General features: G+C 29.7%; 1 long non-coding RNA gene across 1 annotated transcript; it reads right to left on the minus strand.

Annotated features, from left to right (window-relative positions):
• Positions 1 to 3,803: 3,803 nt before the first annotated feature.
• Positions 3,804 to 16,701, minus strand: LOC148314066 (uncharacterized). The gene is made up of 3 exons (XR_015837346.1): positions 16,668 to 16,701; positions 14,258 to 14,362; positions 3,804 to 4,147 (listed from the first exon to the last, which is right to left on the minus strand). It is a non-coding gene; the product is annotated as an uncharacterized LOC148314066 (long non-coding RNA).
• Between the last annotated feature and the right edge of the window lie 7,139 nt (positions 16,702 to 23,840).

Below are 23,840 nucleotides of genomic sequence, written 5' to 3' on the forward strand. Positions count from 1 at the left end.
CTTTTAAAATCATTGTAAAAAAATAATGAAACGTTTGATAATAATACTGGGCTAAATACAAATTTGTTGTAGGTTGAAATAAGTTACTCTAAAAATGTGTTACTATTGTAAGCTTGTTGGATAATATATCCAAAACAAAACACGGTTTTTTGGATAGAATTCTACACAACTACTAACACTGGTGTTTGATAATGTCCTAAGAAGACGAAAAGCGTCACGTATCAAAATAAACATAAATAAATGTAGAGTTCAATCCAAAAAACCATGTTTTATTTTGGATATATTACTCAACAATTCAATATGGAATTCTACCAACTGTCTGCAGTTACAATAAACTATTGTAAGCATTTTAGAAATTCTATTTAAAACTGGTAGTTCGAGAGGAAAATTGCGATATATGTAATAAAAACAATTTTAATTTTTGTAAAATACTATTCACACAAACAATCACCAAACAAATACTCAAATTTAAATAATATTATGCAGTAAACGAACTGATTGCGCTCGCTGATACAGAAAACCGATATGAATACTGAAAATTTGCCCAGTTCACACAAAACTGTAATCTCGTCCGCGCAGACTCGAATAAATTGCGCAGGCACAGAAAATTCATGAAAAGGGTAATTTGAGCAATGATAAATTCGTAATTCATTCAGAATTTCTCTATTTTTTGTCGAAGTACTTTAGCTTACCTACCGCATGTGTGATGTTTTGAAAATTTGTGTACTGTTTATCCCAGTGTCGATTTTCAGATTGTCCGATTTCCATACGAATCCGATTATTGAAGGTTTATAATTCAGATCGAGAGAACATTTGTATGCGCGGACAGAGCTCCGTATCTGTTTCACGGTTATCAAATTTGTCGAAACTATTTACAGCAATTCGCACAGAGCATCTGATTTGCCCAAAATATTCACCAATGAAATGTGGACGCGTGTGATCAGGGCTTATCGGATTTGGAAAACATTTTATTTGGTGAAAAAAAAAGTATTTGTAGCCTACAACCTGCAAAAATGTGTTACTGGTGTATCGCAAGTAATTTTTTAATATTCATGGAATGTTGGTTTTGATAATAAATGGTGAAATAAAAAAAAACACGTATTTAATTTTCTAAAAAAAAAAATATATAAGTAGAACTCCACTTATTTTTACAATTAATATGAACCTAAATATGTCAAATGTGATAATGTTATTTAACTATTGAGTGGAAATAAGGGTTAGAAGATCGTTGATTCATATTGAACTAAAATTGTGATTTTTATGGCTTACGAATATAATATTCTCGCAATTTATCTGTGTTACTTTGGTTAGTATGATGGCGTACTGCACAACTCGAGACAATTAGGAAATAAAGTATTGTCGACCTACGATAGGAGATATATCAAACGGTTGCATCATTATAAAAACAAAAGGATTACACGTTACGTATCGAGTATTCCGTTTTACTCGGTTTAGTCGTGACTGATGTCGGAATCAATTTCGCAATTAGTCTCGACGGCATCGAGAGAAACAAAACGAAAAGAATCCTATTGCAAAACAACCAAAATGGTTGGCCTAGTTGGGGAGATACTCCCGACTCCCATGATTGGCAGTGTCGGAACTGATGATGAACGCTGTGAGTTATGAATTTTGGATAGCGGATAATGTATAATGGCAAGTAAAAGGTTATTAATATCACGCAATTCGTATGAGGTACTCAAATCCATAATGATAATTTTATTGAAGTCAATCAAAGTAATATTATTCTCAGTGTTCTATTGGATTTTAAATGATCATGGTCATAATTTACACGATCTTTCGTTTGAATAAAAATAATCAATCGTTTGAATAAAAATATTATTACAAGATCTTAACACAAACTTTTCATGAGTAATTTTGAACTTAATAAATTATTTAATTTCCATGGTGAAGAAGTTAGCATAATAGGATAAAAAACTAGAAAATAGGAGGCCCTTAGTTCAATAAATGTTTTTTCAATGTAACGAATATGTGTGTTTTTACCAAAACAACGTATTTTACCTTTATCCAGCGACAAAAAATTACAGTGACCACCATACCTTGAAGTAATGAAAAATCCAATTTAATGAATTTTTGTACCATTTATTGCCACTGAAGAAAATATTACACATTTCAAACCGGACGATGAATCCAATAAGTTAATGGGTACATTTAAATTTAAGATTAAAATATAAAAAAACGAGGTTTGTATTTTATCTTCTGCTATGTTAAGATTAAGTTCAGAATTTTCGAACAATTTTATTTCACTATTTTACCTTTATCCAGCGACAAAAAAATACAGTGACCACCATACCTTGAAGTAATGAAAAATCCAATTTAATGAATTTTTGTACCATTTATTGCCGCTGAAGAAAATATTACACATTTCAAACCGGACGATGAATCCAATAAGTTAATGGGTACATTTAAATTTAAGATTAAAATATAAAAAAACGAGGTTTGTATTTTATCTTCTGCTATGTTAAGATTAAGTTCAGAATTTTCGAACAATTTTATTTCACTAAGTCAAAATATTGTTGATTTTTTTTTTTATAAAATAAATTTATATCGTTAAAGAAAAGAATAGTTTGATTGATCTTTCCTCTGAATTTTTTGCTTTCTGAAAGATGTTTCTCCAAGTCGGAGATCGTAAATAAAAGAAACGATACACGGTGTTTACACTTCTAACCGTCAATAAATAACCAATATTATACTTTATAAAAAGAATATTTGCAACAACCCAACGATAATAGTTTGTGATGATTATAGGTAGACATAAATGTAAATAAATCTCGGAGAAGTAACAATAGACTATCAAATGTTTGATCCTCTTTGCGAGTTGGTGTGTGGCATATGACTTACAATAAAAAGTCACATTCAAGTCAACAAACCGCACTGTTAGATTTTATTTATAGGTAAATAAAAAGAGGGATAACAAAGAAGTTGTACAATTTGGGTTGTTTGTGGCACATTCTCACAGCCAGGAATTATCATCCCAAAGGACTGGCCACATCGGACACGAGGAGATGATTTCTGTATATGATTTTATTTTTATTTTTGTTACTGAAAGAAAAAACTAAAATATTGTATGCATTACTCGATTCGTAATAAAAGTCGCATCATTATTATAAATATACGTTTTTCAAGTATATTATCCTAAATCACTCAGTACACCCAAATGATGCATAGAGCACTGCATCGAATCGACGATATATTGACTTGATATATTTGTGGGTGACAGACAGATGTCGTACGTGAAGAAACTCAGGGTGTGGGATATGATTGTTATATGGGAATGACAAAAGACAAGAAATAGTAGGAGGCTCGGGGTGGCATACCTGCAATCGTACTAGTTTTCTCACTTACATACTGCTAATGTATGCGAGTCTCTTGTGGTAAAATTTTATGTGATATGTGAATTTGAATCAAAATAAATGTATTATCAATATCATTAATATTTAAAGCATTTTCATTGTGGTTAGTCATTTTTACTTGTATACTTTTTTACAAAAATGTTACTAATATTAGTATATAACCACTCAACGGTGAGTGGTTAAATACTAATATTACTAAAATTTTTGTAAACAAATATAAAATCAAAAATAAATGTGTTACTTCATATATTTATATTTATTATTATTTTATATTTTAGAGCTTAATCATAAAATGTCCAGGTAAAATGTTTGATTGTAATTACTGTTAATATTAAACTTATGCAGGTATATTTTTCATGTAACAACGTAATCATAATCACAAATTATGACTTCAATAATAATCTTTTAATTTCAATTGATTTTATCTTATGAATAAAGTCTCTCCGAACGAGGATATAAGCTCTAGTATTTTTGCTATAAGATTTAAAAATGTAAACGCACCTTTAGTTATCTTGAGAAAGCCAGTTCTGCTAACAAACCACCCCGGCAGCGCGAGACGTCAAACATCGGTTGGCGACAATAAATCACAACCCCAACACGTCTTTTCAAGCATCTTCTTCCAGTATCCTGTCCTCAATCCATCCCTACACTACTGTGCCAAATATATTCGGACCACCGCCGTTTACATATTCCACATCGCCCATTATACCGCAGCTTATTGTGTCAAATTAGCCATTGTGCTGCGGAGACATCTGTCCTGAGACATAAAAGGAGACCTGAAAACGGACAGTCAAAACTTATATTGTTAGTCGAGAGATGTAGTGTGCGTGTATGTGGTCTATAAAGCGAGCATCTTCTGCGAGCATAGCGAACATTTGAGATTATGCCAAATATTGAACATTTATATCTAACTAATAACTATTGTATTTTTATAATTTTAACTAAATAATAAATTTGAAATAACGAATTGTGAGGGATCATAAAAAAGTCACATAATTTTATTGCCAATAATGTCACAAGACTTTTTATACATCTGCTCGGACATGTTGTACGGTTATGAAAAAAATACACTCAAGCGAAGTCATTCTCAGGATTCTTTCAGTGTTGCTAATTCAATGTAGGTATATTTTAAAAGAAGATAAATTTATTTATATTGACATAGTATGGAATCCATAGTATTAATGATAGGGGCATTAAATATTGATTTTTAAAAGGCGTTTTTGAACTGTCAAAATATTTGTCAGAAATGATATTTATGTACATATGGTTTGAGCAAAATTGACCCACCGAATAAAAAATATTGTTAAGTGAATAAATAGCTTTAATTAGTATTTTCAATACTATCATCATTATAATTTATATTAACCGTTCTGTTTGCATATAATTAACAATAAGTATTCATTGAATAAATGGATTTAAAAAATTCGATTGACTATTCTGTTATATGCTGGCGAATATTTTGTTTATTTTTTCCATTGAAAATTTAATCATACTACATGTTTGTAAACATAGGTGATTTTCGATTATTTTCATAAAAATGATCACGATGATACATATATTGCCTATCCTTCCATCTTGGGTGAGAGCTGTGCATACCGTTTTGAGTATGGAAAAGGAAACATTTTGAGCACACATTTCAATTAAAAACAGTAAATTCATTGTTTCAAAAATATATAAAAGTTAAAAACACTAAAAAGATTTCTATTTAAATATTTTTTATAAATATAATTTGGACAACCATCACAAGATGAAATAAATATAAGAATTTAGATGGTGGGTCTAAGAATGAACTATTCAAATCATCTAAAAAATATTTCTGAGAATTGACGATATTTCCATTACTCATTTGATTGCAATGAATAACAGCGATGGGAAATAGCGTTGAAGAGAAGATATGCTAAACTGGCGACTGGCGGACAAAAAGTTGGACTTGCTGGAGTCACGATACGGCGTCACGTGACCGGAGGGCATAAATTAAAATAAGCTAAAACGAAAATAGTTAAAAATACATAACTAATGCGTCGTACCGAGAAATCTCCATAGAGATTGCATATTTGCCTGCAACGACCCGCGAACATGAACAAATAATAGGTATTATTTTCGCAAAGTACCGGACATTTCTGTAAACGGGTACGTTTTTACCCCAACAGTAACCGACATTCATTAACCTTTTACGTGTCAATACGTTATAATATAATACTGAAAATATTGTTGATATCAAGAAAAATTTATAAAGATAAATCAGTGAATCGATAATTTAAAAATTAAACCATGTACTTATTTTCGAATGTGAACTTGGTAAAAAAGTCGGTCATAGCCGGATGTTAAATGATTGTAAAGATTGACATGTAGCAATGATTCGGATATTTTCTTAACAGATTATATAACGTCATAAAAAAAATATTTGTCTGTATACTAAATAATAAAATAGAAATTAATAGACTCTACTTAATTAATAGTTTGATTTAAATATTTCATTTAAAAATTTATTTTGTAAAATAATTTGATTAAAAAAATGTAATCGCTATCCCCAACCCATAGTGATAGAGCATCGTATGGATTAGCGGTTGTGTAAACTGGATCATTGATTATATGAATGTCGGGTAATGAGTTGTGCAGGTAAAATATTAAGATATTTTAAATTAATGTATTTTAGTTAAGAATGTAGAAAAAGCTGAATAGGAGCAATTTCTAGGGTTGGGAAGCTTGTGTGGCTTTGACCCAGCTACTACGTGCCAATATAATATATTTAAAACACTTACTTCAATTTATTTATTGAAATCTATAAGCTCATCGTGAGCATGCAAAGCATAGAGCCATATACATATTTTTTTACATCAAGGCAGTATTCTGTGGATATGTTAGGTATGAAGGTATAAAGGTGTAAAGGAAAAATGTTTTTGAATTAAAAAATAATAATCAAGCTCTTTTTCATTTTTAAGGCACATATATCAAGTCATATTTACTCATGGAAATTAACCATTACGTGAATGTTTGAGGCTATTTTTTACAAATATATATATTTTAATCTAGCGTTATAACTCCAACCTCCAAAAATGTTCATTTTGCGGGAAAAAATATTATTTGACATTTAGATAATCCCTGATAGCGGTGACGATAAGGTTAAGTAAGTAGACCGCTCAAATTGCTAACGCCTTGCCATTTAGTGACGTAATGAGGTAAAAGGGGTTGGAAAATCCCTTGATGAATTTTACTGATAATGACGGAACTGTATAAATGTGACGTGTTGAAATTCAAATATGCCGCATTGTAAAAACTTACCGTATTTAATCTAATTCATTTTACCACTTGGAAAAACGATTAGAGTCAAGTTTTTCAATTAGCATTAATAAAAATTAATTTAATTACATTCATTGAAGTACTTTTCATGACATTATTAAATATTATATAAATATAAAAACCAAATCTTTCTGTATCATTTCCATTAAGGATTACAAAACCTGTCATTTTTCTTTTCAAAGTTGTTCATACAAATAGTATAAACTTAAAGATGATATGGAAGATGGTATATATATAAATATAAAAATATATATAAATATATATATATATATATATATATATATATATATATATATATATATATATATATATATATATATATATATATATATATATATATATATATATATATATATATATATATATATATGTATATATATATATATATATATATATATGTATATACTTGCATATTGTATGCAATTATTACTTTGTGACCTCTTCAATTTGAACGATATAAAAAAAACAAACACTCTCGTATTTTGAACACATTTACGGCCATTAGTCTTAATTTTTTCAAACACCAAAGATACGTTGAAAAACTAAAGTTCACATTTAATTTTGACGCATTAAACAACAATTAATCAGGATTATTTACCGACAAATACTAATGTTATTATTTGACCTTTTCCCGTGTTGGCTAATCACTACTTTCAATGACTGACCATCGCGATAAACATAATTGTACACACGGGTACTTGCTAGACATGTACACTGTACATTTGTAATAATATTTTTGAGACCTGCTCAAGGGGCAAATACTAACAAGAGGTCAAGATAAATTGTTATGAAATTTACACTTCAAGCCTTTCGGGCTTGGAGCAAACAGACTGAGGATAAACTTAACACGTTGATAATAAAAATTTGAATATTCTTCTTATATTTCTAGAAATTTATAAGAGTAAAATATATGCCAAAACTTGTTCAATTGTTCGAACGAAACAATCGAAATTACTTCACAGAAAAACTATATAATTATATGTAAATTTATAATGAAAGAGTTGTAAGATTTCGTTGAGAATTACTTAGAGTTTAGAGGAACTTAAAAAATATACTAGATAAATTTAGCTTTATTATTATAAGAGAGAAAACTTTATTCTGCTTTTGTAATTTTTAAATTTGCCTATTAATATAACTTAAAAGTTGAAGTTGAAATAACAGTTTTAAAGTTTAAATTAAAGTACCTAAATCATGTTCATTTTGTAAATGAATTATTAATTCAATAATGCCATCTATTTTTATTTGTGTAAATAAAATAAACGATTTATGATTCTTTTTTTTTGTTATTTTTTTTTATTATCTTCATGGTAAATGGTTCTCTTTGGGATGATTTTTTTTAATATCCGGTTATATCAACGAATCTGGAAATGACGATATTTATGTAAATATGTATATAATATTTTTTTTTAATTTTAGCAGATCGTGTCATTTTACTATACTTGAAAATACAATACTCACAGCTATATTCGACATAAAAACTCTGTTAAAAAAGAATTTTAAAGACCATAGAATAAATTCCACCCAGAAAGATTATATATCACTCAAAAATATATATGTTTAAAAAATGACATGTATTATTTAAACAACTCTTATTGCTGGGTGTGCAGGGGTTAACTAAATGCAATGGAATAAAAGTAACTTGTCAGATCCATCAGAATACCTGGGATGATTGTTGCTTTCCATTTCAAGACTCTGACAGTTACATGAGAGGATTTAGATCTCTCCTGATATAAAATTATACTATTGTGTGCGTTACTATGAGCTTTTGCTGATTTGCAAAGGTTTAATACCACGATTTTTCGCATATTGCCTTTGCTTGTATTTCAACACGAACTAAGAAAAGTTTTATTTGAATATCTTCATTGGTGTATTTTTATTACAATAAAAATCTGCTTAGCCGTGATATATTATGGTTAAATTATTTTATCTTTGAAACTTATTTTTCAAACAAACGGTAAAAGGTAGAGAAAGCTACTTACCACTGCCTTCAATCATGTATTTTTGAGAGCTATATATTTTAATATAACTGTGTTAAGTTAGTTAATTTGTTTTTATTTATTTATAAAAAAACAATGTGTTTTCTTGATTTATTCCATTCCAAATACAAATCTCGAAGTGCAAAAACCATTCACAAAAAAGTTTGTTTTATTCCATGAAGAGACTTTATAATATTATTCAAGCTTTATAAGCTTAAAAAATTAAAATGAAAATCGTATTTTCTGGCGTTTCTCATGTGTGTGATTGATATCCAGGATTTGGACCTCACATACTATTATAAGAGTTTCTGCTTACTAAAAAGCTTCTTTACATCTCACCAATAGATGTCTCTAGTGAAGTTCTAGTGATTCAAGAACAAGGTTTCTAAATTGGTTCATATATGTAGAACTTCCAAGAATTTAAGTAGTGTGGTTGTCAATAATGGCTAGAATTGGTAAATGTTACACGCGTGTAAAGTGATCACTTAAACTAGCCTATGACGGTCGTCAGCCCCGTAAATGCCCAGACTTCCATATTCTTCTTCATCTTTGATGAGATGTCAAAAAATAATATTTATAATATTATTTGGAAAACGTATGTAGTATGATTAGACCTCAATATAAATACGTATGTACTATTCTTTTTTATTTGGTCCTATTCATACCTAGTACACCATGTATTAGGTACCTACCGCATTAGATCGAAATGGTGTAAATTTTTCAATTTTCAAGATGGCGCAGTAATCACTTCGGTACATCGTATTTTTGGATATTGGAGTAAAATGTATTTAAAATAATAAAGATGGCTTTTTGGAGCTTAGTATAAAGAACATTTCATTTGTGTAAAGATTACAAATGGCATGTAAAAATTATCGCTCAGAATTGAACACGTCTGATTTTTTCAAAATTGTTGTAATGATACAGCTTTACTGTTGATGAATACCGCAGCAAAAGAAATATATGGATCAAAATATTTGCTTGGATTGTATATATTTCATGAAATTTATTTGGACAAACAAATTGAACCATGTTAGGCTAAACGGCCTCACCTTAATTTATAGCTAGTGGTTCTTGCACATTAGATTACTGGTACGAGTATATGCAATAGGGAAGGGAAAAGGAATAGTGGACGGCTATGGCGCTGGGGGTTGCATACGCATATTTGTGAACAGATTTAATCTTCATACACGTTTTTCAATACAGAAAGTAAAACGTGTGATTAAATATAATATTTAACGTCACCTTGAAACAATTTGCAAACTGACCGATTTTGATAGTGTAAGAAGTATTATATATATGTAATAAGGAAAAGGAATGTAAAAACAAAGATAATAACAAAGAATAGAGAACAGGTAATAGAATTGAGACTGAGGTCTAACGACGTTGTTCCCAGGGAATCCTGTCAACATTATTAAACATCTTTCTATTCCATCATGAGAATGTCGAGCTATTTTATGAGTCCACTCTATAATAGCCCAGAAAACAAACAAAGGGGCATTAATAATAGTAGGAAGACTGACTTAATGGCCTGACTTAACATCACAATGGACTTGTGATGTTAAGGGATCTAATTAATTTAGATGTAATGTCAATGTACCTTACATGTTTAATATATACACACATATAATATATATATATATATATATATATATATATATATATATATATATATATATATATATATATATATATATATATATATATATATATATATATATATATATATATATATATATATCTATATATATATATATATAAATATATATATATATATATATATATATATATATATATATATATATACATATATATATATATATATATATATATATATATATATATATATATATATATATATATATATATATATATATATATATATATATTTATATATATATATATATATATATATATATATATATATATATATATATATATATATATATATATATATATATATATATATATATATATATATATATATATATATTTATATATATATACATATTTATTTATATATATATATATATATATATATATATATATATATATATATACAGTATCTACTCAATGAATTAGGGCCACGCAGAATTTCGCGCAATTTCTCAATTCAAACAGGAATAACTCAGAGAAAACCTTGAATAAAACAACATTGAATTTTATTTACACATGAACACTTTATTACGCTTAAATTATGCATATATTTTCATATAAATATAGTTAGTATTTAGTATTTCCACCTTTGGCAGAAATAACTGCCTCAATTCTTTTTGGCATACTTAAAATGCACTGTTTTATCATGTTTTTTATTTCTTCGTCTTCTGACCAAATTTTTTTAATATTTTTTTTTTGACAGTCTACTGTCGGATTTGGAAATGAGTATACCTTATTTTTTAACATGCTCCATACGTTTTCTATAGGATTAAGGTCCGGAGAATTTCCAGGCCAGGGGAGCAAAGGCAGATTTTTGTTAGACAAAAATTTTATTATTGATTTAGCCCGGTGGCAAGGTGCCCCATCCTGCATGAAGGTGTATGGACCTTCTGTTGGGTCGAGTGTATGGTAGAAGGGCAATAAAATTCGTTCGAGGACCTGCTTATAGGAATTTTGGTTCATTATTCCTTCCACGAAAAACAACGGCCCAGGTAAATTGTTAATAATACATGACCATATCATTGTTGCAGGGGGGTGTTTGATAACTTTTACCACACAGGCCTCATCGTAACGTTCCATTGGTGTTCTCCTGACGAATCGACGGCTCTCTGTCACGGCTTCTAACCGGTACTCATCACTAAAGATGACCTGAAAAATAATGAAAATTTAAGTTTAATTCAAATATATAAGTTTATTTACTAAAATGATATGTTGAAAATTCAATTTAAATAAATACCTTTTTCCAATCATCTACCGAGTTATTTCGATGTAGCCTGGCCCATTTTAATCGATCCGCTTTCATTCGTGGTGTCAATTTTGGTACTTTTACAGGGCGCCTGCATTTCAGATTTACTTCGTAAAGACGTCGCCTCAGTGTTGATACCGATATATTTATACCCTCTTCTTCCAATTTTATTTTTAATGTTTTTGCTGATGCACTACGGTTTTCTAAGGCACTTTGAACGATTTTTCGATCAGTCCTCGGTGTTGTTTTTCTAATCCTACGACAGTTCTTTCGCCGATTGCTGGTGGCGGGTGACTGATTTTTTATTGATTTTGAAATTTAGTCCACTGTTTGACGAGAAACGTTTTCTTTTTTTGAAATTTCTCTAATAGATAGTATTCTTAATTTCAGTAGCACTATAACACTAGACTTTTTTTCCTCGGAAATATCTTTACTTTTTCCCATTTTGTCCTTTTCAAAAAAAACACTTGTGTTTACAAAAAAAAATTATACTTTATGAACTAAAATTAAGAATTAAGTTTTTTTCACAAGACACGATAACTATATAACTTCTCTGAACAAAACAGCAACCAGAACTCAAGAAACTTCACTAATAAATAAGATAGGACTATTTTTTGAACTTTCAACTATCTGTCTACCTGTGCTAATTAGGGACCTTTCTCAGAAAAAGGGTTTGAAATTTTATAAAGGCTTAAATAATCCAGGTATATTTTACATATTATTGAAGGTAATATACATGATATTAGATGTCAATAGAAAACTTAAAGTATTTATGTAAAATAAATATAATAATCCAAAAGATTTCAGAGTATTCAAAAAAATAATGGGTGGCCCTAATTCATTGAGTAGATACTGTATATATATATATATATATATATATATATATATATATATATATATATATATATATATATATATATATATATATATATATATATATATATATATATATTGTAATTAACAGTCATATTAACACCATGAGGTACCCTATAAATATCCGGTTGTGAATCGGAGTAAAGCATTATAAGACAATTTCATAAATTGATTCGGCAGTCACATTGTAGTAATATCTATCGATATTTTAATTTAGTTTTTACTTGGTTAATACCACTGTTTCTTAAAATCTATTGACACGGTTTAAAAATGATGCGGAATGCATTGAAATATGTGTTATAATAGGTTTTTACAAATAGTGCTATTTAATAAGTGAATTTTTAATTAACAATTATTACATAAGTTGATTTCTTTTATGTAGTGCTTGATACATCCATCGATTCAAAGCACACACTTTAATACTCTCCTTTTTGAAACATTCGAAAATTGATTAATTGAAATTAGAATTTCCTTACTTGGGAGACACCGATGGAAAATGATTCCATGAGAACAAAATAGCAAGTCCACTTTTATGTAAGTCGTTGAGACTTTAGGAGCAATCGTGTCCCGTGTCCGCTTGTTAATAGAGAAAATTGCGGGGAATATAATGCGTTAACAAGATGGTACAAAACTGTTGGTCATTTTTATTAAATTGTAATTTTTTTCGAAAACATGTTTGTGAAATATTCAAGTGTTATTATTTTTAACATTTGTTATTACTATTATTAATTATAATGTAAATATAATATTTTACCTTAAGCTTTGCTCTATTTTCTTTTATTTAAAGGTACTGAAATACGGAAAATTAAAAGGTAAATTATAATGGTGGGGATTGACCAGATTCATTTCGTCGTAACGTAACACGATACGATGCGAGCATTCGTATAATCAGTACAGTGAGCCGAGCTGCTCACTGCTCGTTCCGAGTACTCCATCCGAAATCGGAGGCTCACCGCGAATGTTACGTTACGACGAAATGTGGTGGTCAATCCCAATAAGAATAAAAGTATGTAATAATAATTAAAGGATATCATTAATTTTTTTGCCTCAAAAGGGTCATTTGTTTCCTGTTACCGCGTACGTTTATTTTATACTTAGTTTAATACATATAACTAGGTCTGTTTATAATGTGATATCTCTGTACTCATCTCTCTCTCGTGGGGAGGTCTCGCAGCCTCGAGGAGAGAACTGCTGATATTGGCTCCAGAAAATTGTATTTTAAGTGTTAGTTGCTAAGAATTCAATATTAGTGGATATCTATTGTTTACGGCCCGATTCACGATGGTCACCATCGCAGAATGTAATTCTGTTAAATCTTACCGTTAAATTCAAATATAATGAGAATAGGTAATAAATAGAAAGGCATGTTCTATACACCGTATATATATATATATATATATATATATATATATATATATATATATATATATATATATATATATATATATATATATATATATATATATATATATATATATATATATATATATATATATATATATATATATATATATATATATATATATATATATATATATATATATATTTATATATATATATATATATATATATATATATATATATATATATATATATATATATATATATATATATATACATATATATATATATTTATTTATTATAAACTTACGAGGTTGAATATGATGGCTCTACGTTGAGGTATGTATAAGCATAATATAGCTTATATGATTCACTAACTTGAAAGATCGAGGGAATAATTGTTTGTGTATTTATGGAATTCAAGGAATAGAGATGAAAACCTGTTTTAAGAAACAAAAATAATAATTTATTTTCTAAAGAATTTCTCAAGTACTTACCTACTGTATAAATGTTAAAAATAACTCATCCCTGCGATGTTCTGGTGAATTCATTTAAGCCGCGCGGAAGTTTCTCAGAAAATTAATTTTCAAATGTAACCGAGCCTGAAAATAATAATCAGTGCTTGTTTATGAAAATTGAAATATTGCCATAGTGACAAACAACCCACTTCCGGACGATGCGCGACGCTTTTTAAAGTAAGGCGGTGACAATTCGACATATATAAATAACTATCAGTTAACACTTCGACACCTACAATACAAAAAAATACTACAAATAATACTGCTGGGTTAAAAAATCATATTAAATATTCAATAATATGTTATATAAGTGCCATTAAAATTAATTGATTTCGGTAGTGCTCAATCGGTTTTTAATCAACAAATATTAAATTCATCCATCAATGAAAATCTTATCCCAATTTAGGCGTAAAAACAAATTTGATAGAATGGAATGGTTAAAACAGATAAGAAAAACAATATTTACAAAACGTGTCTCTGCATTTATCTCAAAATTACTATAATTAATTTATATATGATATTTGAAACAAATATCTTAAAATAAGCATGAAATTTAGTAAATGTGCCATATTAAGAAGTAAAAAAAATAGTAATAAACTCAGTATATTATTAAGGTGTCGATATTTTTTTTCTCGTGGGTATTATATTTTTGTTTTTGTAACAAAATTTTTGAAGAAGTTAATGCATGTTCTAAATATAGTTTAAGAATTCAAATATATAGGTTCTATTTGCTCCTTAATATCCATCAGCTTAAGGGGTTATAAGCGATGATTTAAAAGCAAACGTTTGTATTCTGTACCGAGTTCGGCGGCTAGAAAGGACTTATAATATATTTATTACTCCGAAGGAATAACTCATTCCAAAACCAACAGTTTATCAGTATGTTTGTCAGAGAGCACTGTCACTAAATATGTCAAGTCGGTAACTGGTTTCGCGTGCCTCATAAAACAACTCCGTGTCGGAGTGGAGCAGGCTGCTGGTGTTGATACAGTTGGCTGATACTATCGTCACATCCCCTGTCTACTGAATGTACTCTACATGCCACACATGGATCTTTATATTACTCATATTGTATTATACTTAACTCCATCATTTATTTTTTTTACAATCAAATGAAGAAATAAGACACATTTTTCCTTGGATGTATTTTACCACAAAGTTTTTTTGAAGTATGTATATAAAGAAATCTTTATAAGTCACTAAATGTTATGAAAGAAAATATCTCAGCGAAAATAAAATAAAAAAATCTACGCAGTAAGTAAAAACTCTCCAAATTGCTCTACAAAATGTTTTTTCCTTTATTGTCATGAAGTTTTTTATTTAAGAACATTTTGTTGACCACGTCTAAAAAAATGTCATATGTTACATTTGGCTCCCAAATAAATTCATAATACAATTATATACGAGTGTGCAAAATGCTTTATTGCAGTATTAAATGTATGCATTTTTCGTTAAATTGTTACGTGTTTTAATTGAATCATATGGCTAAAAATTTAATCCTATAAATTAAAATGTATTTTCAATTCTGATTTATTTCAATCTTATATTTCAGCCATACTTGGCCATGCAAAAATAAATCAGATGGTACCTATATTGAGTGTTTATTACAATAAATATCAAGAAATAAAGTCACTGGCATCGGAAAAACAGTGTTAGAAACATCTCAGTTTAACGTTATTTCGAAATAACACGTTATACGTCATCATATATCATCCATCAAACATCAACTATGACTGAAAATACATAATATGTAAAATCTCCTCTCCTTATCTTCTGTTTTACGCATCCAGATGGCTTCATAAACCAAACTCCAGTACCTTCTCAATATGTACAGATCTCTGTTCTACAAGATGAGAAATGGTAGATGAAAGATTTGTACCTCCATATCTCCATTTGTAAAGGAAATTGAAACATGGTAGAAAATAATTCTCTCAGATTCTATCTGTCTTGCAATATTAATAAAACCTGGTTTCCTTTACTGCATGTATAAATTAATAGTTGAGATTTGTATCTCTACAAAATATGTATTAAAAAATTGAATAATATTTATGTAGGTACATGTTATTAAATTTTTGTTAACAATGTAACGATGGTATATTTTTAGCATTGAATGAATATACTCTAATTTAATGCATCATTTATCAAATAAATGCTAAATATTATTGAAGATATTCTGTGACTGTCTAAGTTTAACCTTGTATAGAAATTCCATAAAGATAAAATAAATTACCTGGATCTTGATCCTTTAGAATCTACACTCATCCATTGAAAATCATAATTTTCATAGTAAATTATTGTCCCGTAAAACACACGTGGTTTTAATTTCACAGAAATTTCAAGATGGCGCTGTTTAACGAAATCTTCATTAATTATTTATTTCTGTACTAACCTATTTCAGATTGATGTTTCTGGTATATGGACCACTCACACAATGTTGCTGTGTACTCCATTTCCTATAGTATTATCAAAATGTTGAAATTCTAAATAAAATATTTTCTTCTAAAACCTTCTAGAAGCTTACACTCAATCAAATTTTATTGCAGAATTTTTCAAGAGGAAAAATCACGGAATAACATCTCATGTTGTTTTTTTTGTCTACGTGTTTTGGAATTCAAAATGCGTTGAAGATAATTTTGAATATGGAACTGACTAATCGGAAATATAATTTTATAAGACGCAGATATAAATTCATTATATTATGACTTTTACAAGACTCTAAACTAATCGTATTTTTGTATTCTTAGCTTCTTACAAATGTATAAAAATAACATCGTATTTAATACATTTTCATGACACATCTGAACAGAAGCTAATGATGGCTGTTCCACTTAGAATATCGTTTATTAGGTCTAGGCGACAAAAACAAATTATCTGTCTCACGAAATGCTTACTTTTTATAAATCGTTTTTCCCGAGAAATCCACGGTATAAAAATGTTAAAATGAATACAAAATTTAAATTAATTTCCCCTACCAAATAAACAGAGGTTTTGCTCTGTGTTCCTGTTTTGTTGCGCCATTCACCTTCGCCAGTCGGGTGTCTGGAAGATGCCCAGCACGGGATGACCAATCGAGCCAATTTGTTTAGCCATTTGTTTCGTGTTAAAGTATTCAAAGGCGTCTGAGGACATGTCTTTGTAGACATAAAACTGAACAGTGGTGAATTGAGGAGGGTTATAATTATTTTATGAATGATCATAGATTTTAAATTATGATTTACTCAAAGTACTATGGTTTAAAATAGACGAAAATAAATCTTAAATGCTATCGTCAATTTAATACACATTTAGTTACTTTTGCATTTTTACATATAATTCTAATGCTATAGACCAATTTTGTACGTTTGTCAAAAATATTGTTTCAACAGTAAACGCGGTAAAAGTTTTTTTTTTAATTTTTTCAGTTTTTTCTTCTTCTTTTAAATCACATCTCGATAGAATAAATGCTCTCTAGAAACAAGCAGTGAACATTTTACATCATGAAATACTGATAGCATCATTTTTACACACTAAAGGCAATATTGGCATTTGCGATTAATGGTGTATTTAGGAGATACACATAGAGACACTTTTCATCGAAATTCATAATAACTTTTTTAAACCTAAATAATAAAGATAATATCCATACGCCAAAAGTAAAGTATCTACTAAAATATCAGTTACTATAAATTCATTTCTGTTTTTTTATAATAAATGTTTCGATAATACCAGGAAAACGGTGATACAAAAATTACTTGAATAAAACAAAGAGCCAACGTTTAATCATGTACTTTGCAACACATTTTGTCAATATAATAAAAACAAATCTATGTGCGCATGTTGACTCAGTCCTAAAGTAACGCTTATCGCTTGATTCACTCACGTGATGTTGTTGACTTAAAGTTGTTCAAGAAAAGACCGACTTTCATTATCTCTCTAAGCTGATAAGCAATCGACGATTTCGTCTCGATCTCTTGTCCTCTACTGGTGCGTGAATCACACACGCAATAAGTCAACAGGACTCCTAGCGGAGTGACAAATGGCGACGGTCAGTACTCTGGCTGAGAGCCAAGCGATTCACACTTCCACCATTATTTTGTGTATCTGTTCCCTTGTCATTGGCGACAAGTCGACTTCTCCTTTGTAGCCGAAGACAGCCAAGATATAGTTTATTGTAGAGATGTGTCAATTAATCACGGCTAGTTCCATCTGTCTCCGTAACCTGGAACAACATGCATAATATGTGGGAGATAAAGAGCCATTGTCAGAATTTTCTCATCGTGATTTTTATCGTATTGTACTTGTTAATGCTTGGCAATTTGAAGATGAATAAAGATGTTTAAAATATATACTTAAATTGTGACACCTATCTAGGACACGTGTTCTTCTCGTATAATAAATCATTAATATACACAATGCTATAGGTTCGGAAGAATAATGTACAATTATACATCGTATTTGGATGTACACCTACATCAAATATTTTAGTTTGAAGTTGTGTAAAACATCTCGTTCCTAAGCTATGTCGCAATAAATTTATTGAAAAGCATATCATTTAATATTTTTATGATCCTCACCACTTATCTAATAAAACATTAAAGGCTAACCAGTTTTCCTAATTTGTATGCAAAGACCGTAGAACTGTTTCGTAATGTTTGCATAATAAAGTAAAACTGTATTATAGCAAAAAGAGTATAGGTTGACCAAATTTAAGAAAGTTCCATGTGTCATCCACCACACTGAAACTTTAGTTGACAAAAATATCAATTGAGAGTAATCATTATTTGCTCAATTTGTCAACAAACAAAACGATATACTAGATTCTTATTGTTTCCATTGAAGGTTAGTTAGGTATGTATTATGTATGGTACATATAATGAATGGATACCGTAACCATTGCTACTTTACAGCTTTTTACACTTACTTACATACACACTAATACTGTTTTCCTTCCATATCCCTTACCTATATATATACATATGTAGTAGTAACTTCCTTCACAACAAGCTCTATTGCTTACTTCATGTGTAGTCCACTTCTATGGCCTTCGTTATACTGAAGATTAAGATAACACCACATGAATTCACTTATGTATTTATCTACCATTACTGGACTTAAATATGTAGTATTGTCGTCGTAGATACGAATAACAATAAAAATTATACTACATCAAACAATTAAATTGCCCTAAATTTGGTAAAGAGTGGAATGTCATGAACCAATTTCTTCATGATCCAATAGGCCACACTCTGACGTGGTAATTGATGTTTGTATTTCTTTCCTGTGTAATTTTTATCTGGTGCCCAAATATACTTGTGTAAATTTGGTTTGATTGTTACCTATTTTCGGTTAATTCTATGTTAGCTTACGGTCCTAACTCACATTCAGTAGAGAGCGGAAATATTCTATTTGACGGTTTGTATGTTATTAAAATGGCATTTAGCGTATATTCTTGGCATCCTATTCACTACGATAATTCATAATGAACTCAATATGTTGTTCTTTAATTTCTCTGGCAACTATCAATTTGTAGGCTTAATTTATTGCCATTATTGCAAGATGATTGTACGTCTGTTCCTACGCAATCTCGCGGCAAGCCACGAATTCACTTCTAAGGAGTAATCATTCTTGATAATAGTGATTTATGTAATAGATGAAAACTAAATGCCTTTCAACAAAAAATAAACAATAGAGAAATGTATTAAGTATCGAGTCGAGGCGATACTTAAAAATACATTATCGAGTTTGTTAAACAGGAACCTTGTCAACGGTCAAAATGATGAATGGGGTCCATTACTAAATAATTATTACATTATTGTTCTTCTGCTGGTCGTCCAGGCCACTCTGTCTGGAACATGAGGTGATCGTTTATTATATCAATATACCAGATGACTCCAGTTAATGAAATCCATTATTTAATATCAGCCTCCCACGAAAAAATGTATAATGCTAACTATGTAATTTGTTTCTTTATTATTAATTCGTTTACAATCACCGGCAGTATTATATTCGTTCAGTATAATGGATATATTAATCATTTAATATGGTGCAAGTTGTATTTTAATTAAAGCTAAAAATAATTTAATGTACTTAAATTTGTTTTTAGAAATGAGCGCGATCAATTTGATATACTAATTGGTTAAAATCATATATTATTCTAAATTTGTAAAATAATCATAAAAAACTCCCACCACAAATGTTTCGGTTCTAATTACTTCTTATTTACTTTAACAGTTGATATTACTGAAAAATCGTTATGTGTTATATACTCGTACGAAACGTTTTTACCAAATGGCAAAAAATACGAAAAATGTGAATACGAGTATGAATTAATGTATTGGGTTGTTGAAGTCACTTGATTAATATTAAATATGTAATAAATCATTACTGTAAATTGTAAAGCGTCGTATAAATTGTTCAATAAATAAATAGTTGTATAAAGTAATCAATAAAACCAGCATGTCCATCCACTGAAATGTAAAGTGTAATCTATAAAATATTGAAATGTTTTTGAGGAGTTTTGAGGAGGCAGACAAATAAGGAAGATGCGCACATTTTTGTATGCACTAAGGCTTAAACACGTTTAATTAGTTCCCACCTTCGCGACGATCCAGTTTGAAGCTTTAAATACGGCTGTATGATATTCTGAATCCCTCAGCTAAGATAAATGTTGGGGACTTGTAATATAAAGCTCCAAGGAACACATAGTAAATCAGCGGTCGGCGGGAGGATTAAGCGTATTAAAATAACTCGAAAAGTTGTATCTGACGATACTGCGTCCATATATCTTGTCCCCATTATGTAATAATGTCGTCTCAAGGCGGTTGGCGGGGATTATAATCCCATCTGTACTCCTTAGCACTTGGCTTTATCGAATCCTGACACATTCGTGTAATGCTATAAACTGACTATACACGTGTTTAACTTATCGCATCATGTACGGGTACATTCGACTATAATATTCACTAATAATACTTGTTTTTCATTAGACATGGAAATGAACATCTTTTTTAAATCCAATAAATCGAATAAAGGTATTTGAACCAACCATTCAATCGAGAAATTGTCCAAGAAAATTGTCACATAGTTCGTCTACTTTATTTCGTCGATCTCTAAGTATTATATTTTTATCAGAAATTAAAAACTTACATTCTCCAAATTAATTTTACTCATTCCTGAATATCATCCATATTCACAAATCTTGTTAAAATTTAACATTGTAACGAACAGTCCATACAAAAAAGGATTGCTCCCATCTTCACCCCTTGTATTTAAGCTTAAACCAGTTGAAAGATTTTTTTTTTGATAAATTAGCGTTGCCCCCATGAACTTAAAATTTGTATAAACACACCGTGTAGCGTTACGCTTAACTGAATTATCAACGATAGCCAAAATAAAATACACGTACGCTTTATTCTGTTTTGTAAAAACAACATTTAAACAGTTTTAATAAAAAGAAATCATTAATTTTTTTGTTGCATTTTTATTTCTGACCGATATTAGATCACGTGGAAAACTTTTAACCGTATTTTCTATAAAGAACAATCGGTATAACATTACATCGATGCAATGCAGTAAAGATAAGTGACATAATAGGGTAGCGTTTTATAGTTTTTTGTTGTTGTTGTTGATATGTTTGAGGAAAGGGCCAATAAACCATTTGATCAAACCTCTGACCTATGAGCATTGCAAACATTATGAACCATTTGGCTCTACACATACGTATATGTATTTATGAAAAACAGGGCATTGCTATGTATTGTATATTAAATCTATATACTTCTTCATCCCCAAAAGGAATATGAAAAGAGAATGAAAAAACATCTGACATGCCTATTTTTCATCATTCTAACCATCTCTACTTGATTTTAATAATAATTTACTATCAGTTATACATATTTTACTCCCACTGTTTCATAAAAACTTTTCGTTACTGATTTTGTGATCGTTTTCTTTTTCTTTTAATATATACATTAATTCGAGATAGGAAATTAAATCATTAAGTTTTATTGTAGGTTGTTTATGTGAATTTTTATTAAGAAGGTAGCTTACTTGGAGTTAAAAATGAAACCATCTTTTTGCAGCAGACAGCAAAAAGTTTTCCGCCCTTCAGCGCCCAGGGGAAGTATTAAGTGAGACTTTGTTTTAAAACAATAATCGTAACGACGTTTAAACTCCAAAGTTTTATTAAGGTTTTTCTCTTTCCATCTCTTCGGGGATGTCCCTATGTATCTTTAACAGCGCTGAGTTTTGTTAAAACATTGTAAATGTTTTATTTTAATACCCATTTGGTGAAGCTTTCTGTCTAGCACAGCATCGCCGATATTATCCTAATAACAGGGATGTTACATCCTTACATTTTGTATTTTTTGTTCAATATTTCCTTTATCTTTTTTGTAACTGCCCTTAATTAATCAGGTTATACAAATAATACATAAGATCGACGCAGTGTTAACATAATCGTTAATCAATAAATCAAGTCAAAATATTATAAATGAGTGTCATATATATTTTATTGTATACAGATGACGTAAGTGATGGAGATTAGAGTTAAAGATATAACTGTTATTTGAGAAAGAAAAAAATTGTAGGTAGAGAATGAGAGAATAGCAACGATGGTTATAGGAATTGGAGTAGCATACACTAGTTTTTCACAATTTTTGTGAGTCTCTTGAGAAAAAAGAAGTTGTTTTAAGTTAGGTAAATTACTTCTTTATTAATTTATTTGAACTTATTACAAGAATACGTGATTATTAGTATGAAGCTTCAAATTTATGTTAAATTTATTACATACGAGTATAGAAATAGTTTTCTATTTGAACTCATCATACAGAATACAGTTGCATGTATATTATGAAATTTGAGTAATGTGGCTGTCAGTCATGTTACAGTTTATAAAGTGATCACTTGAACTAGACAGTAAGAGGTTGACGTGGTGAAACCACGTTTCTCCTCTAGCCTGGCAAAAATAATCAATTATCAATCGTTTAATTTAATTAGTCTTAGAAAAAAAAAAAAAATCTGTGCGCTCAAATATTTTTTTGTGGCTCCGACCTTTTATAATTTACCTGTCGTAAAACTAAAATGTATTTAAAAGGTTTGAATCATAAAAAAAACTGTCGCCAACCCGCTGGCCTGTAAAGGGATTATTTGCCGGCGGTTTTTATGATTATAGTAAAATCATTTGTTTACGATATAGCGCAAATAAAATTATTGCTAATTGATGTCTAGACGTTGAAAATTTTGGGGGTGGATACAAGCGCACCGTCAGCCAATGAAAAATGGTTTCGAGGGCGTGATCTTCAAGAAGAGAAACTGAATATAACGGGAAGAAATCAGTGGGATCGCTCTCTTGAAAGCCGGCAGTTGGTCGGAATAGCACTTGGAAGTAGGACTTGGAAGTCTCTCTTGGAAGCCAACAGTTGGAAGGATCAGTTGGGAGGAATCAGTCGTAAAAGGAAAGACCGACCAGTCGGACTGGTCGGAATAATCACTTGGAAGTCGGGGACTTAGAAGCCAGGACTTGGAAGTAGGACTTGGAAGCCGGCTCTCTTGGAAGCCGGGACTTGGAAGCCGGCAGTTGGCC

Source organism: Brachycentrus maculatus, unplaced genomic scaffold, assembly GCF_059751285.1.
Source record: "Brachycentrus maculatus isolate JH-2025_06_01 unplaced genomic scaffold, ASM5975128v1 h1tg000001l, whole genome shotgun sequence".
Taxonomy (NCBI): Eukaryota; Metazoa; Arthropoda; class Insecta; order Trichoptera; family Brachycentridae; genus Brachycentrus; species Brachycentrus maculatus.